Source organism: Bidens hawaiensis, unplaced genomic scaffold (genome assembly GCF_021521415.1).
Source record: "Bidens hawaiensis isolate Kalapana, Puna unplaced genomic scaffold, B.hawaiensis_p1.1 tig00002477_1, whole genome shotgun sequence".
NCBI classification, from domain to species: domain Eukaryota; kingdom Viridiplantae; phylum Streptophyta; class Magnoliopsida; order Asterales; family Asteraceae; genus Bidens; species Bidens hawaiensis.
This window is the reverse complement of record NW_027491136.1, coordinates 1866809-1882892: the sequence shown is the minus strand read 5'-3', so window position 1 is coordinate 1882892 and position 16084 is coordinate 1866809.

The window sequence follows — 16084 nt, the reverse complement described above, 5'->3', positions numbered from 1 at the left end:
TGTCTTTTTTTATTTATCATTGTGTTGTCTGTTCATTTTCGGCATTGTGTCTTTTCGATTTTTTTTGGAACGGGAATGACGAGAGGAAACATTTTCGTTTTTTAAACTTTTTTGTTTTATATTTATATTTTGAGTTATGATTTTTTTTAATTATATTTTTTTTGAATTTTTTAGGGGTTTTTTGTGTGCCCGCAAATTATTCTCACACTTCTTATTTTTATCCTCCTATGCATTTTAACTTTTCCTTAGCAGTAAATATTAGTTTCTTACGTTGGTTTTTTATGTGTTATAGATTTATATATACTTTTTATGTTCTAATCCTTCACTATGTCTAAAATAGGTTAAATCAGTTTAATTATGGCCGTCACCAATCAAGTAAATTTTTTACTAATATAACCCTAAAAATCTAAAGTTAAATAATCATAAATGAAAAAAGAAAAATTTTGATTGATTGGAGTGACTTATCGCATTTTTCGCACTAAGATCATTTCTCACATAAACTTAATCCTACAAACACACACACACACACACAAACACTATAGTCCAACTGCTATGACCAAGACGTTGCGATATCTCATGTCGTCAAAAAGGATCTAGGAACGACAATCTAGGGCTATAGCGACAAATGTCTTTGAAATAGACTCAGTTTGTCGTGATGTATACCGATTACCGATCATAAAAACTCATTAAACAAAAGAGACTTGAACATATGGCAAATAGGTGTTTAGATTTAGTAAAGGATTTTCCTTTTATCATTGTAGTAAAGCTAAATTTCGCTTCTAGTGTAAAAATATAACTATTTATACATTTTTAAATGTATACATTAATCCCTAATTTTTAAGCTTTATTATTTTTAGTCGTGTATATACTCTGTAAATATTGTAGCATTTTACATTTTTATAGTTTATGCTAGTGACACGGCTTAATGGAGACCAGGGGAGTCTTCTCCTCTTTCCCTTTTCTTGTTAAGTAGTGTAAATTTTAGGATATGCACAATATAAAGAAATACATTTTTCAATCAATCAATAAATAACGAACAAAGATGGCGTTCTCTTTAGACTATTTTAAGTTTAAACAAAAGACTTCGATTGTATTGTATTGCGTCGTGGAAGAATTAAACAATGGAAAACTATAACGTCATCAAAGATAACCAAAGTGGACTTAATATCTGATTCCACTACAAACAAGACTTGGTCATGTGTTAAATCATACAACAGAATTTCATGGTACTTCGGTCAAAAGACCTTGACACCTCGAGTGATGTAAGCGTTAGTTAAGAAACAAGGACAAATCAAATACTTCCTCTGTCCCATTAGAAGTGTCCATATTTTCATTTTTAGTTGTCCCATTACAAATGTCTACTTTCAAAATTTATTAGCCAATTTCCAAGTGTACCCTTAAACACACATAACTAGCATTCGTAATCAATATTGATGGACCCAATTTCAAGGGCATTATTGTCATTTTGTAAGTAAAAAAGGTAATCATTGAATCTTCCTTGAACTTTGTGTTTTTCAAACCATGACACTTTTAATGGGACGGAGGGAGTATATTTTATTTTATGTTTATATTATGGGAAAATTTCCAAAATAGATGTTTTTAAAGGAAAAATACCCAAAATAGATATTTATGAAAACAAAATTCTATTTTTAAATATGATTTTCAAAAATTCTAAAAATAGGTATTATAAACTAGTTGTGACAAGTAGATTACTTTGTACACGAGTAATTTGCAGATCTAATCAAAACATGCCACGTGACCATAAACTAACAGTGACGAGTAAGTTCACTAACCATCAAGTCGTCACGACTAAAGTAGTTGCATGCATCGTAATCAACAACCACGGGTACTTCATAGATGCTTTAGTCGTGACGAGTTGATTACAAATTTTCGAGACACGAGTAGTTTACTAAAATAACCACAACGAGTTGTTTTGTTTACCGAATTCATCGAAGCGGTTAGTTTTACAAAAAACTAACTGGACCGGTTAGTTTGAAATATCAATTAGTAATTAACTACGAGTAGTTCTTCTTTATACATTCCCAATACGAGCAGTTCTTCCGTAAACATATCCAATACTAGTAGTTTGTTACCAGTTAACTCGTCACGACTAGGTTGACCTTATAATTCACTCGTGGCTACTCATTTTAGCGTTAACACGATTTAATTATAAAATATTCTAAAAGATTACTTGCCGCGGTGCAATTAATTAAATCATAATCTCCGCGGTACGGATGTGTAGTTCGGAGATAAAAGACTCTAAGCGGTTGATTGTCACCTAATGGTGTTTTTTATTCGTAAATACGATTTGTGGTATGGTGATGCCAATCAGAAAACCCTCCAATTTAATTATAAAATATTCTAAAAGATTACTCGCCGCGGCTTGAAGAAGTGGGTTCCGATAAAGTAGACGCGCCGTTCATGCATTTGAAAACGGCAATTACATGACTACAATTAATTGCACCGCGACGAGTAATCTTTTAGAATATTTTATAATTAAATCGTATTAACGCTAAAATGAGTAGCCATGAGTAGATTATAAGGTTAAACTCGTCGCGACGGGTTAACTGGTGACAAACTACTAGTATTGGTATATGTTTACGGAAGAACTACTCGTACCGGGAATGCATATGAAAGAACTACTCATAGTTACTATTTGAGATTTCAAACTAACCGGTCCAGTTCGTTTCCTATAAAACTAACCGGTTCGATGAATTTGGTAAACAAAACAACTCGTTATGGTTAGTTTAGTAAACCAACCCGTGTCTCGAAAAGTTGTAATCTACTCGTCACGACTAAAACATTTATGCAGTACTCGTGGTTGTTGATTACGATGCATGCAACTACTTTAGTCATGACGACTAGATGGTTAGTGAACTTACTCATCACGGTTAGTTTATGGCCACGTGGCATGTTTTGATTGGATCTGCAAACTACTCGTATACTAAAATAATCTACTCGTCACGACTAGTTTATAATACATACTTTTGGAATTCTTTGAAAATCATACTTAAAACTAGAATTTTGTTTTCATAAATATCTATTTTGGGGATTTTCCCCTTTTAAAAACAATTTTCAAGTTTTAAGTATCATTTGTAAAGAATTCCAAATGTAGGTATTTTAAACTAGCCGTGACGACTATTTTAGGCTAAGAAATTTCAGGGACGAATATTTTAACGCCCTAAATGTGACATTTGTCAATTTCGGGTTATTTTATACTTGTTTTCTTAATGTAAACCCGACCCATTTTGTATCCCGAACCTTTCGATATTATCAAAATGATGAATTTTATGTTACATATTTGTTTTATTGCTGTTGGATCTAAATAAACACCCTTTTCGGTTCTTAAAATGCCCCGAAAACGTTCAAAACGAACTCAAGGGACTAAAACTACCAAAATGGGGACTTGAAGGACCCATTTGTAGTTTGTGCTTTCTTGGGTCTATAACCAACCCATTTTCATGCAACACCCTTTATGAAAGACCCATTTAACTTACCCTATATATACACACCCATCTTCTTCATTTTGTGCTTGCTCATTTCCTCATTTCTCTCTCAAATTCTTGAATTCTAAGGTTGTTCTTCATAAGCTAATCTTTCATTTTAACTAACTTCTCAATACTTACAGCTTGATGTTACAACATATATATAATATACACTCCTTGTTTACCTTCGGTCTTTCATTTCTTTGGTCTCGGCCGGTTGAAATGTCGGGCTAGTAAGGCAAGGTTACATGGAGGACTTTGTAGTCCTTGTTTATATATTTAACAAATCTAACCATATAACTTGTTATACTTGCTTAACTTATGCAATATTTTAGTTTATTGTTCATATTTGTCAATTTCCATGGTTTGTAGGCGCTGGTCAGACGATTCCGTGGATACCTAAATCGAGTTATTTGGTTAAGAAACGAAGGATTTAAGAGCGAACAGTACCTGCAGCTGATGAACTTCGCCTGCAAGCTAAGTTCGCCTGATGAACTTCGCCTGCAAAGCTAAGTTCGCCTGATGACAATTTCGCCTAAAGCTAAGTTCGCCTGATGACAACTTCGCCTAAAGCTAAGTTCGCCTGATGACAACTTCGCCTAAAGCTAAGTTCGCCTGATGACAACTTCGCCTAAAGCTAAGTTCGCCTAAGGTTTAACTTCGCCTAAAGCTAAGTTCGCCTAAGGTTTAACTTCGCCTAAAGCTAAGTTCGCCTAAGGTTTAACTTCGCCTAAAGTCAAGTTCGACTAGAAAAATATTATATTTTGTTTTTGAAGGACATACAAACTTTCTCTAGACCTGCCAACTAAGTCACAAATCTCAAGAATATTATATCGTTTTCAATTCTTGAAACAAACTAAGACCCAATTTGAATGCACCATAAATGATTCGATTGCGAAAAATGGTATCAAATATATCAACATCATTTTAAACAATTATGTGAACAAAATGGTATGGTATTTTGTTTATCTTTCAAGCATACCCCTCTCAAAACGGGTAGGCCGAACGTATAATTTGGTCCATAAAGGACATCGTCTAAACCTTTCTAACTCATGCCTCCGCTCGTAACACCTTTTGGCACCACACCAGCTTGCAAATGGCCGCCTACATTTTAAACATTCTCTATAGTAATATCCACCAATACATAACCTTAACACAACTTATCAATCATTGCCATCGGCTTTACATTCACCTACATGTATTCAATTTCTTATGTTACCTCTTACTTACTTCCACCACTATATACGAACTCGAAAAACGTTCCCAATCATGCGCTTTTCTTGGCTACCTGACATACCATCGTTGATACAAATGTAGAACCACTCTACCCAGAAAATGCTTCTCTTGTGCCATGTTGTCTTTGACAAACATGTTTCCCCTTAAAAATATGGTAAGTCAAACCCCATCTCCAATTTGAATACACACCTTACCTATCTTTCTTATTCACGTCACCTAGTGGCCTCCTCTCTCCTTCCTTGCCCATGTTCTCTACACCAGCTCCTTCTCTATCACACCAAACGCATTTATCCCGTCCCTTTAATTCGACCGTACCCATGAACGTCACTGTAACTAAACCTTGCTGTAACACCCCGGCTTAAACGGAAACGCTCGAGTGTGACATAAATATTGTTCAAACACACGTGACACTATATGTGACAAGATTATCATTAATTTATTTAAAATCTCAGGTACACAAGTTTAAGCAATGAAATACATTCAAATAAAGGAAAAACAACTATAATAACTTGTTGATTATTATTGATAACTTAGAACTAGCGTCTTCGTCACTTCAACCTCTAATAATGGTATATGTAGCATGTATCTAAAATAAAAAGTCTACAAGTAGTTGGTGAGAATCACATAGTTTAATATACATACATAAAAACCATATAATTTTATGAACATGTGTAACGACGCAAGTAAGGTCCTTTCCAGTTTTTAATAACCAATGTACTCGGGTAATCGCACAACGCACGCATGGTCCTTTCCAGTTGGGGAAAATCAATGTACTCGGATAATAGCACAACGCAGGAAAGACCCTTTCTAGTTGGTAACAACCAACGTACTCGGATAATAGCACATCGCAAGTTAGAAAATAAACGCACAAGTCCATAATACGAATTGTACTTTAGTAAATGAATAAATAAGTAAATGTTTGGATACGATATACATGCTACCAAGCGTAAAAAGGGGGTATGAGAAACTCACCTCGAAATTAAAGATAAAATAGAAATATAAACCGAAAGCGCGTTAAAGAACCCGAAACGATTTGTAACACCCCGACCGATGGCGGATTATACATCGGGGCGCCACGTATTGTTTCATTACTCGCGACACTATTTGGGTGTCAATATTTAATAAATACATTTCCTTGCGCACGCGCAGAACATGACAAAGTAACATAAATCATATCATAACTTAAAATATTCAAATAACATAAACTTGTCTTGTTACATTTTAAACTAGGTCCAAAAGAAAAGAAAACATCCTATGTGTCCTCAAGCTTCCAGAAATAGCTACAGCAAACCTGAACATGTGTTAAATAAAACGTCAACACTTGCGTGTCGGTGAGAAATCAAGTTTAATACATATAAATTGATAACAATATCTGCGCGCATCATGTGTATAACTGGTGTTCAACAAGGGTGTAATCAGATTGTGATCAAGCCTTAGATCATAGCTCATAGTTCAATCCGTGCTCCCAGTTGAGCACAAAAACAAGAAAACTGTGCAAGTGTAAACAAAAGAGAAATCATAAACGATAGTTCTCCCGTGTTCATCTAATGGATCCATGAAAACTGCGGAATAGGCCGACAAGACGGTTAATGATCCACACATACAAATAAACAGCCAAGTCTACGTCCATAACACATGGGGGTTTTGCGCGACAAAAGTTTATAAACAAGTTTAAGACTCAAGTTTGTATGAACACATGAACATCCCAAAACATTAAAAATAAAAAGGGATTAGGTACGAGATTACTCGCCTGAAAAAGGTGTGTTGAAAGATAATGCAAGAATCAACTTTTAAACAAGCACAAGTTAACCTATAAATAAAGATTATTGGTTTAATGATTTGTTTTATGCCTTGAATATATGTTAGCATAGTAATATGTATCTTTAACAAATTATTATATATTATATATTACCGGAAATCTGGGCAGGACAAGGGAAAAGACGAAGGCAGAGAGAGGAGGCGGCTGAGGAACAACGGCAGAGGGCAAGGAGAAGAGAGCAGAGGAGAGTTTAAGTGTTTGTGTGTGTAGTGTTAAATAACAAGAAAATAGTATTATATATAGGGAAACCCTAGGGAACACAATCCCTTAAAAAGAGGAAAAGATCTTATCAAATCAGGCAAAAGATATTAAAAAGTACAAGAAGCCAAAAGCAAAAGATATCAAAAGATATGCCGGCAGCTGCAGGGGAACAGGAAAAAGGGCTGACAGGTTTCAGAATAAAGCATGGGAGGAGTCAGATAAAGGTACTGGTCAAGGCATGCAAAAGAAGATTTCAAAAGATTATGTCAGTCACTTTTTCTGTCAACCAATAGGATTGGTGCGCATGCTGCGCCGAAAGTGGCTTTTCGGACAGATGTTGGAACTGACCTAAAGAGCTCAAACTAAATATAAGATATCAAAAGATACAGGCTGACCTAAACAGAAGAAAAGACTTAAGGTCAAGCGCGAGAAGACTCGAGCGCACGCGCGAGGGCGAAGGCAGACAGAGCAAACCTTAGCGCGCCGCGGGAAGAACTACCATTCTTAGCGCGCCGCGGGAAGAACTGCAAATCCTTAGCGCGTCGCGGGAAGAACTACCATTCTTAGCCCGCCGCGGGAAGAACTGCAAATTCTTAGCGCGTCGCGGGAAGAACTACCGTTCTTAGCGCGCTGCGAGAAGAACTACCATTCTTAGCGCGTCGCGGGAAGAACTACCGTTCTTAACGCGCTGCGAGAAGAACTACCATTCTTAGCGCGCTGCGAGAACAGTTCGCCTCGCGTATTCGTAGGAACAACTGGTCTTCGCGCAGGCTTCCTTGTAAGGAGTCTGGCGCGTGGAGCTGCGCAGACATCCTTAGGCGGGAAGAACCAAAGGACAAGCAAAGAGTTAAGAGAAAAAGGTTTCAAGGCTTAAGGGTTAGGTAGAGGGGCGGGACGGCGACAAGAAAGAGAGAGGCGGGACGGCGACAAGAAAGAGAAAGAGGCGGGACGGCGGGAAGGAAATTATTATTATTAGTAAGTAATATAATATGTATATATATATAATTTATTTAATGTTAAATTTTACAAAGATTAATAACCAAATTTTAAATCATAAAAAGAATCGGATTCGAAAACGGGTACCTGGGTCGGGTCGGATTCGGGCAGTTGTCACAGTCTCCCCTACTTTAAGAAATTTTGTCCCGAAATTTACCTCGAAGTAGGTTGCGCAGAGAAAAGGTGCGGGTACTTGATCTTCATCTGATTTTCCCTTTCCCAAGTGAACTCGGCTCCGCGCTTGGACTGCCAACGAACTTTAACAATTGGGATGCGACTGCGCTTGGTTTGCTTTACCTCGCGATCCATAATCTCAACAGGCTTCTCAACGAAATGCATAGACTCATCAACTTGAACTTCATCAAGTGGTATGTGGAGGTTCTCGTCAGCTAAACATTTCTTGAGATTGGATACATGGAAAGTTGGATGCACATTGCTGAGCGCGGGCGGCAGGTCTAGTTTGTAGGCAACTTTTCCCACCCTCGCGAGAATCTTGAATGGTCCAACATAACGAGGTGCAAGCTTACCTTTCTTCCCAAAGCGGACAACACCCTTCCAGGGCGACACTTTGAGGAGAACAAGATCACCAACTAGAAATTTGAGAGGCTTCCGCCTGCGATCTGCGTAACTCTTCTGTCGGCTTCTGGCAGTCAGCAGATGATCACGGATCTTGGCGATTTTATCTGTTGTCTCTTGAACTAGTTCGGGTCCTGTGATTTGAACTTCACCCACTTCGTTCCAACAAATCGGGGAACGGCACTTTCGACCGTAGAGTGCTTCAAATGGGGCCATACCGATGCTGGAATGATAGCTGTTATTATAAGAGAACTCGATCAGGGGTAGGTGTGAATCCCAATTACCTCCAAAATCAAGAACACAAGATCGAAGCATATCCTCAAGGGTTTGGATGGTTCGCTCAGACTGTCCGTCAGTCTGAGGATGATATGCAGTACTCATGTCCAAACGAGTTCCTAACGCAGATTGGAGAGATTTCCAAAAGCGAGATATAAAACGGCCATCGCGATCGGATATGATGCTCAAAGGAGTACCATGACGGCAGACAATTTCCTTGACATAAAGATGCGCAAGTTGTTCAACACGGTAGGTTTCACGAATGGGCAGAAAGTGGGCAGACTTGGTCAATCGATCCACTATTACCCAAATGCTATCATGTTTGCTTGCGGTCAAGGGTAACTTGGTGATAAAGTCCATTGCTATACTTTCCCATTTCCACGTAGGAATTTCAGGTTGTTCGAGCAAACCAGATGGGCGTTGATGTTCAGCTTTTACCTTAGAACAAGTTAGGCATTTAGCTACGAACACAGCAATATCCTTTTTCATACCAGGCCACCAATAAGAAAGGCGCAAATCTCTGTACATTTTGTCAGCACCAGGATGAACGGAATACCGAGATTTGTGCGCTTCACACAGTAGGACAGTGCGAAGATTCTCATCATTGGGAATCCAGATGCGATTGAGATAGCAGAGAATTCCACTCAGATTAGGGACAAAATGCGCTTCCGCGCCACACGCTAACTCGGCGCGAAGGTTGCCATTGCTGATGGATGCGCGCTGCGCGTCACGAATGCGTGATTCAAGATTGCTTTGAATCGGCGCGAAGTGAAGCTGCGTGCGCGGCAAGATACAGTTAAGCTGGCTGGGTTTCCGGCTGAGCGCATCGGCTACCACATTAGCCTTTCCAGGGTGATATCGGATCTCACAATCGTAATCGCTGATGAGTTCGTTCCATCGGCGTTGCCTCATGTTAAGATCCTTTTGATCAAAAATGTGCTGAAGGCTTTTATGGTCGGTGTAAATGATGCACTTAGTCCCATAGAGGTAGTGTCTCCAGATTTTTAAGGCAAATACAACTGCACCAAGTTCGAGGTCGTGAGTCGTATAATTCTTTTCATGAATTTTGAGTTGCCTTGACGCATAAGCGATAACCTTGCCTCGTTGCATAAGTACACAACCGAGACCTTGGTTGGAGGCATCACAATAAACGACAAAGTCGTCAGTACCCTCAGGTAACGCTAGAACAGGAGCTTCGCACAACAATTGCTTGAGCTTCAGAAAGGCTTCTTCATGCTTCGAGCCCCAAATATACGGTTTGCCTTTGTGCGTTAAAGCTGTTAAAGGCAAAGCGATCTTTGAGAAGTTCGAAATAAATCGCCGGTAGTAACCAGCTAAGCCCAAAAAGGAATGGATTTCGGTAGGAGTGGATGACGTAATCCAGTTCTTGATTGCTTCAATCTTGGATGGGTCGACATGAATACCCATCTTGTTTACAACATGACCAAGAAACTGTACTTCATCCGACCAAAACTCACACTTGGAGAGTTTGGCAAAGAGTTGCTCGGTTCGAAGCTTTTGCAACACCAACTGAAGATGTTGTTCATGCTCGGCCTTGGTTTTGGAATACACCAGAACGTCATCGATAAACACGATCACGAATCGGTCCAAGAAAGGCCTACACACCCGATTCATTAGATCCATGAAAACGGCGGGTGCGTTGGTTAAACCGAAGGACATGACCAAGAATTCAAAATGGCCATAGCGGGTTCGAAAAGCAGTCTTGGGAATATCCTCTTCGCGGATACGCAACTGGTGATAGCCAGAACGGAGATCGATTTTGGAGAAACAAGAGGCACCTTGGAGTTGGTCAAAGAGGTCGTCAATACGCGGTAAGGGATACCGGTTCTTAATGGTGAGCTTGTTCAGCTCGCGGTAATCGATACACATGCGAAACGAACCGTCTTTCTTTTTAACGAACAACACCGGAGCACCCCAGGGCGAAGAGCTAGGGCGAATGAATCCTTTAGCGGTCAACTCTTGAAGTTGACTTGCTAATTCTTGCATTTCAGCGGGCGCAAGACGATAAGGAGATTTGGCTACGGGGGAAGCACCAGGGACCAGATCAATACGAAACTCGACTTCCCGAGCGGGAGGTAAACCAGAAAGATCATCGGGAAAGACTTCAGGAAAGTCACGCACGATGGGGATTTCAGAAAGTTTCTTCTTTCCTTCATCGGGTTTGACCACATGGGCTAAGAATGCAACACATTTCTTCCGCAAAAGTCTTCGGGCTTCAGTGCATGACATTAGTTTAAGACCGTTAGATGGTTTCTCGCCGTAGATATGCAGATCACCATTTTCTCGAGGGATGCGAATCATCTTTTTGGCGCAAATAACTTCGGCGCGATTTTGCGAGAGCCAGTCCATACCGATAATAACATCAAAGCTTCCAAGCGGCATAGGAATGAGGTTGATTAGAAAATCGTTTTCGTTAAGGTTAAGCGTGCAATCTTTGATTACGGAGTTTATTAAAATAGTTTCACCATTAGCCAATTCAACTGAAAAGTTTTCGCTTAAGTTTATGCGCGGTCGCGCAAGTTTCTGCTCAAATGCGCGAGAAATAAAACTTCTATCGGCGCCAGTATCAAAAAGTATAGATGCATATTGTCCGTTAAGTAAAAATGTACCATTAACCACGTCATTATTCGCTTGCGCTTGGTGCGCGGTTATATTAAAAGCTCGGCCGCGCGTCGCTTGGTTTGAGATTTGGTTAACCGGATTAGCTTGCGTAATCTGAACTTGTAGTCTCGGGCACGCGTTCCGGAAATGACTGGGATCACCGCAGTTATAGCACGACCTGGGTCGTGGATTAGGGTATGTTGGTTGTGGGTTCTGTAGGTAGGTTGGTGGTGTTTGCGCAATTGGGTTGGAGGGAAGGACTCTACAGTTTTCCGCATTGTGACCAGCGCGGCCACATCGGTGACAAAGTCGACACGGGACTTGAGGTGGGTGGTGAAGTTTACAGGTTGGGCAAAAAGGTTGGTTTCCTGTGTAAGGTTTCTTAGTTAACGGGGTAGGGAGTGCGGGATTGGTTAAGGCATAGTTATGGACTACAGGGGGTGTTGGGTAAGTTGACAGTGGGTTAGGAGCGTGTACTGGAGGTTGGTAGGCGGGTTGCTGGACAATGGGCGGGTTGGTAAGCTCATAGGCTTTGCGCCTGCGCTTGAGGTTGTTACGGTTTGAGGGTTCTGGCTTGGTTTCTGTTGGTTCTGTGACAGTCTTGGTGGGTTTGGTCTTTTCAGCTCCCCGCAGGAACAGAGTTCCTGCCCTGACATGGTTGTCGCTGAGCACAGCGGCCAACTCGATGGCGTCAGAGAGGGTTAGTGGGTTCCTGGCCCATACAGAATCTTGGATTTCCATGGGGAGACCCCCAAGGAACTTCTCGATGGCTCGGCGGGAAGGAGTAACTAGGTGTGGGACAAGCAAGCTTAGTTCGTGGAAGCGCGTCGCGTACTCGCGCGCTTCGCCACTGTATTGTTTCAGGTTCCAAAACTCTTCCTCCAGGCGCTTTACTTCGTTGGGAGGGCAGAACTCTCGCGTCAAGATTTCCTTGAATTCCTCCCAGAGCATGCTAGAAGCAGCCTCTGCGCCACGCGCGTGAGCTACTCCGTTCCACCATGTAAGCGCCCTTGATTCTAGGACACTTGAGGCGTATAAGGTTCGTCGGTCTGGAGGGCATTGGGTATGGAGGAAGGTGTTCTCAATTTTCTCAAGCCATTGGAGCATAACGGTGGCTCCTTCAAGTCCTGTGAATTTCGGAGGGTTACCCGCATTAAAGGATTTAATATTGTATCCGGAGAGGTTGGGATTATTTTGGTTTAAGGCTTGGGCTATCGCGGCGGCCATTTCCTGGGAACGTTGCTGTCTACGCCTGCGCGAGGCTTCTCTCCTCTGATGACGGCGAGATAGCGGAGGCATTCTATAAAAGTTTTAATTTTTGTTAATATCTTGGTATGGGAAATCGTTTTAGCGCAAAGTATATCGTCGTAAAGCTTGTTTCGCGGAGTTAAATGCTATCAAACTTTGAAGTAAAATATGAACTTAAATGCAAACTTAACACAGGTAAAGAATTTGAATTGAAAATCGACAATTCATGCATCACCATGACTTTCCGAATTCTCAATTTAAAATATCGAGTAAACGAGCATTGAAGGTTGACAATTCATGTATCACCATGACTTTTCAGATCTTCAATTTAAAATATAGAGCAAATGAATATTGGAGATTGACAATTCATGTATCACCATGACTTTTCAAATCTTCAATTTAAAACATAAGGTTAATGGTAATTGAAAATCAACTATTCATGTACCACCATGACTTCTCGGATTTTCAATCTCCACAACAAACGAATATGTAAGTAAAGAAATAAATTGAAATTTAATAAAAATCGAAAGATCGCGAATAAAATATGAAATCAAGTGCTGCATATACGCAAGCATATTTTATAAATATCAAGTAATTAACAATTAGCGCGCAAACATGAGATATTTCTCATGCGCGAGAAGGGACTCTTAGGTTTTCTAGGTCGTTACGTCTAACCACCTATCCTAAAGTCACGGAGCTCTGATACCAATCTGTAACACCCCGACCGATGGCGGATTATACATCGGGGCGCCACGTATTGTTTCATTACTCGCGACACTATTTGGGTGTCAATATTTAATAAATACATTTCCTTGCGCACGCGCAGAACATGACAAAGTAACATAAATCATATCATAACTTAAAATATTCAAATAACATAAACTTGTCTTGTTACATTTTAAACTAGGTCCAAAAGAAAAGAAAACATCCTATGTGTCCTCAAGCTTCCAGAAATAGCTACAGCAAACCTGAACATGTGTTAAAATAAAACGTCAACACTTGCGTGTCGGTGAGAAATCAAGTTTAATACATATAAATTGATAACAATATCTGCGCGCATCATGTGTATAACTGGTGTTCAACAAGGGTGTAATCAGATTGTGATCAAGCCTTAGATCATAGCTCATAGTTCAATCCGTGCTCCCAGTTGAGCACAAAAACAAGAAAACTGTGCAAGTGTAAACAAAAGAGAAATCATAAACGATAGTTCTCCCGTGTTCATCTAATGGATCCATGAAAACTGCGGAATAGGCCGACAAGACGGTTAATGATCCACACATACAAATAAACAGCCAAGTCTACGTTCATAACACATGGGGGTTTTGCGCGACAAAAGTTTATAAACAAGTTTAAGACTCAAGTTTGTACGAACACATGAACATCCCAAAACATTAAAAATAAAAAGGGATTAGGTACGAGATTACTCACCTGAAAAAGGTGTGTTGAAAGATAATGCAAGAATCAACTTTTAAACAAGCACAAGTTAACCTATAAATAGAGATTATTGGTTTAATGATTTGTTTTATGCCTTGAATATATGTTAGCATAGTAATATGTATCTTTAACAAATTATTATATATTATATATTACCGGAAATCTGGGCAGGACAAGGGAAAAGACGAAGGCAGAGAGAGGAGGCGGCTGAGGAACAACGGCAGAGGGCAAGGAGAAGAGAGCAGAGGAGAGTTTAAGTGTTTGTGTGTGTAGTGTTAAATAACAAGAAAATAGTATTATATATAGGGAAACCCTAGGGAACACAATCCCTTAAAAAGAGGAAAAGATCTTATCAAATCAGACAAAAGATATTAAAAAGTACAAGAAGCCAAAAGCAAAAGATATCAAAAGATATGCCGGCAGCTGCAGGGGAACAGGAAAAAGGGCTGACAGGTTTCAGAATAAAGCATGGGAGGAGTCAGATAAAGGTACTGGTCAAGGCATGCAAAAGAAGATTTCAAAAGATTATGTCAGTCACTTTTTCTGTCAACCAATAGGATTGGTGCGCATGCTGCGCCGAAAGTGGCTTTTCGGACAGATGTTGGAACTGACCTAAAGAGCTCAAACTAAAGATAAGATATCAAAAGATACAGGCTGACCTAAACAGAAGAAAAGACTTAAGGTCTAGCGCGAGAAGACTCGAGCGCACGCGCGAGGGCGAAGGCAGACAGAGCAAACCTTAGCGCGCCGCGGGAAGAACTACCATTCTTAGCGCCCGCGGGAAGAACTGCAAATCCTTAGCGCGTCGCGGGAAGAACTACCATTCTTAGCGCGCCGCGGGAAGAACTGCAAATTCTTAGCGCGTCGCGGGTAGAACTACCGTTCTTAGCGCGCTGCGAGAAGAACTACCATTCTTAGCGCGTCGCGGGAAGAACTACCGTTCTTAACGCGCTGCGAGAAGAACTACCATTCTTAGCGCGCTGCGAGAACAGTTCGCCTCGCGTATTCGTAGGAACAACTGGTCTTCGCCCAGGCTTCCTTGTAAGGAGTCTGGCGCGTGGAGCTGCGCAGACATCCTTAGGCGGGAAGAACCAAAGGACAAGCAAAGAGTTAAGAGAAAAAGGTTTCAAGGCTTAAGGGTTAGGCAGAGGGGCGGGACGGCGACAAGAAAGAGAGAGGCGGGACGGCGACAAGAAAGAGAAAGAGGCGGGACGGCGGGAAGGAAATTATTATTATTAGTAAGTAATATAATATGTATATATATATAATTTATTTAATATTAAATTTTACAAAGATTAATAACCAAATTTTAAATCATAAAAAGAATCGGATTCGAAAACGGGTACCTGGGTCGGGTCGGATTCGGGCAGTTGTCACACGATTGAAGTTTATGAACTATAATTGAAACAAAAACGAAATCTAACTAACGGGATTATAAAAGTTAAATCAATTTGGTTGTAGGAATTATGCATTATTTTAATGTATCTTTTATTATTTTATGGCATTTGATATTATAATATAATTTTTAAGTCTTTAACGAATTATTTTAAAATTATTTTAATAATGTAACTAATGCTAATAATAATAAAGGAATTACGGAGCATGGATTTCAAATGGTGATCTTATCTCAAAAATAATAATTATGATAACACACTAAAGTTTAACGAAATAAAAGATAACGAAATATAAACTAACTTTAACGGTTTGAATTATTTTAATACTATTTAATTAATAATTTTTTTTATTAATAAGGGAACTTTATATTATGGAATACAAATTTTATCGGCCAAATTTATTTACGTTAGTGTACTTTAAAGTCTAGCGAAATACAATAACAATAATAATATTAATATAATTTTATATTAACGCTTGCCGCGAAAGATTGACGGGTAAGTAAAGTAACACTTTTTGATGAAAGATGATAAAGTATAATCTATAAATAATTTTATCTAAGTTAAAATAATTTTGTTTGATTCAATAAGATTTTTACTAATTTAAATTGTGTTATACAATATTGAAAATGATTAAAAACTAATAAACAAAACAAAAAGAAAATACCCGTCCAGACCCGGGTTCGACCCGGGTCATTAGGACCAAAGTCACCTGGATTACCAATTGAGTCAGCTTGATAGTTTGTTGTAATTCCAGAACAGATTAAATAAATATATTTTTTTTCAAGTTCATCTTCCGC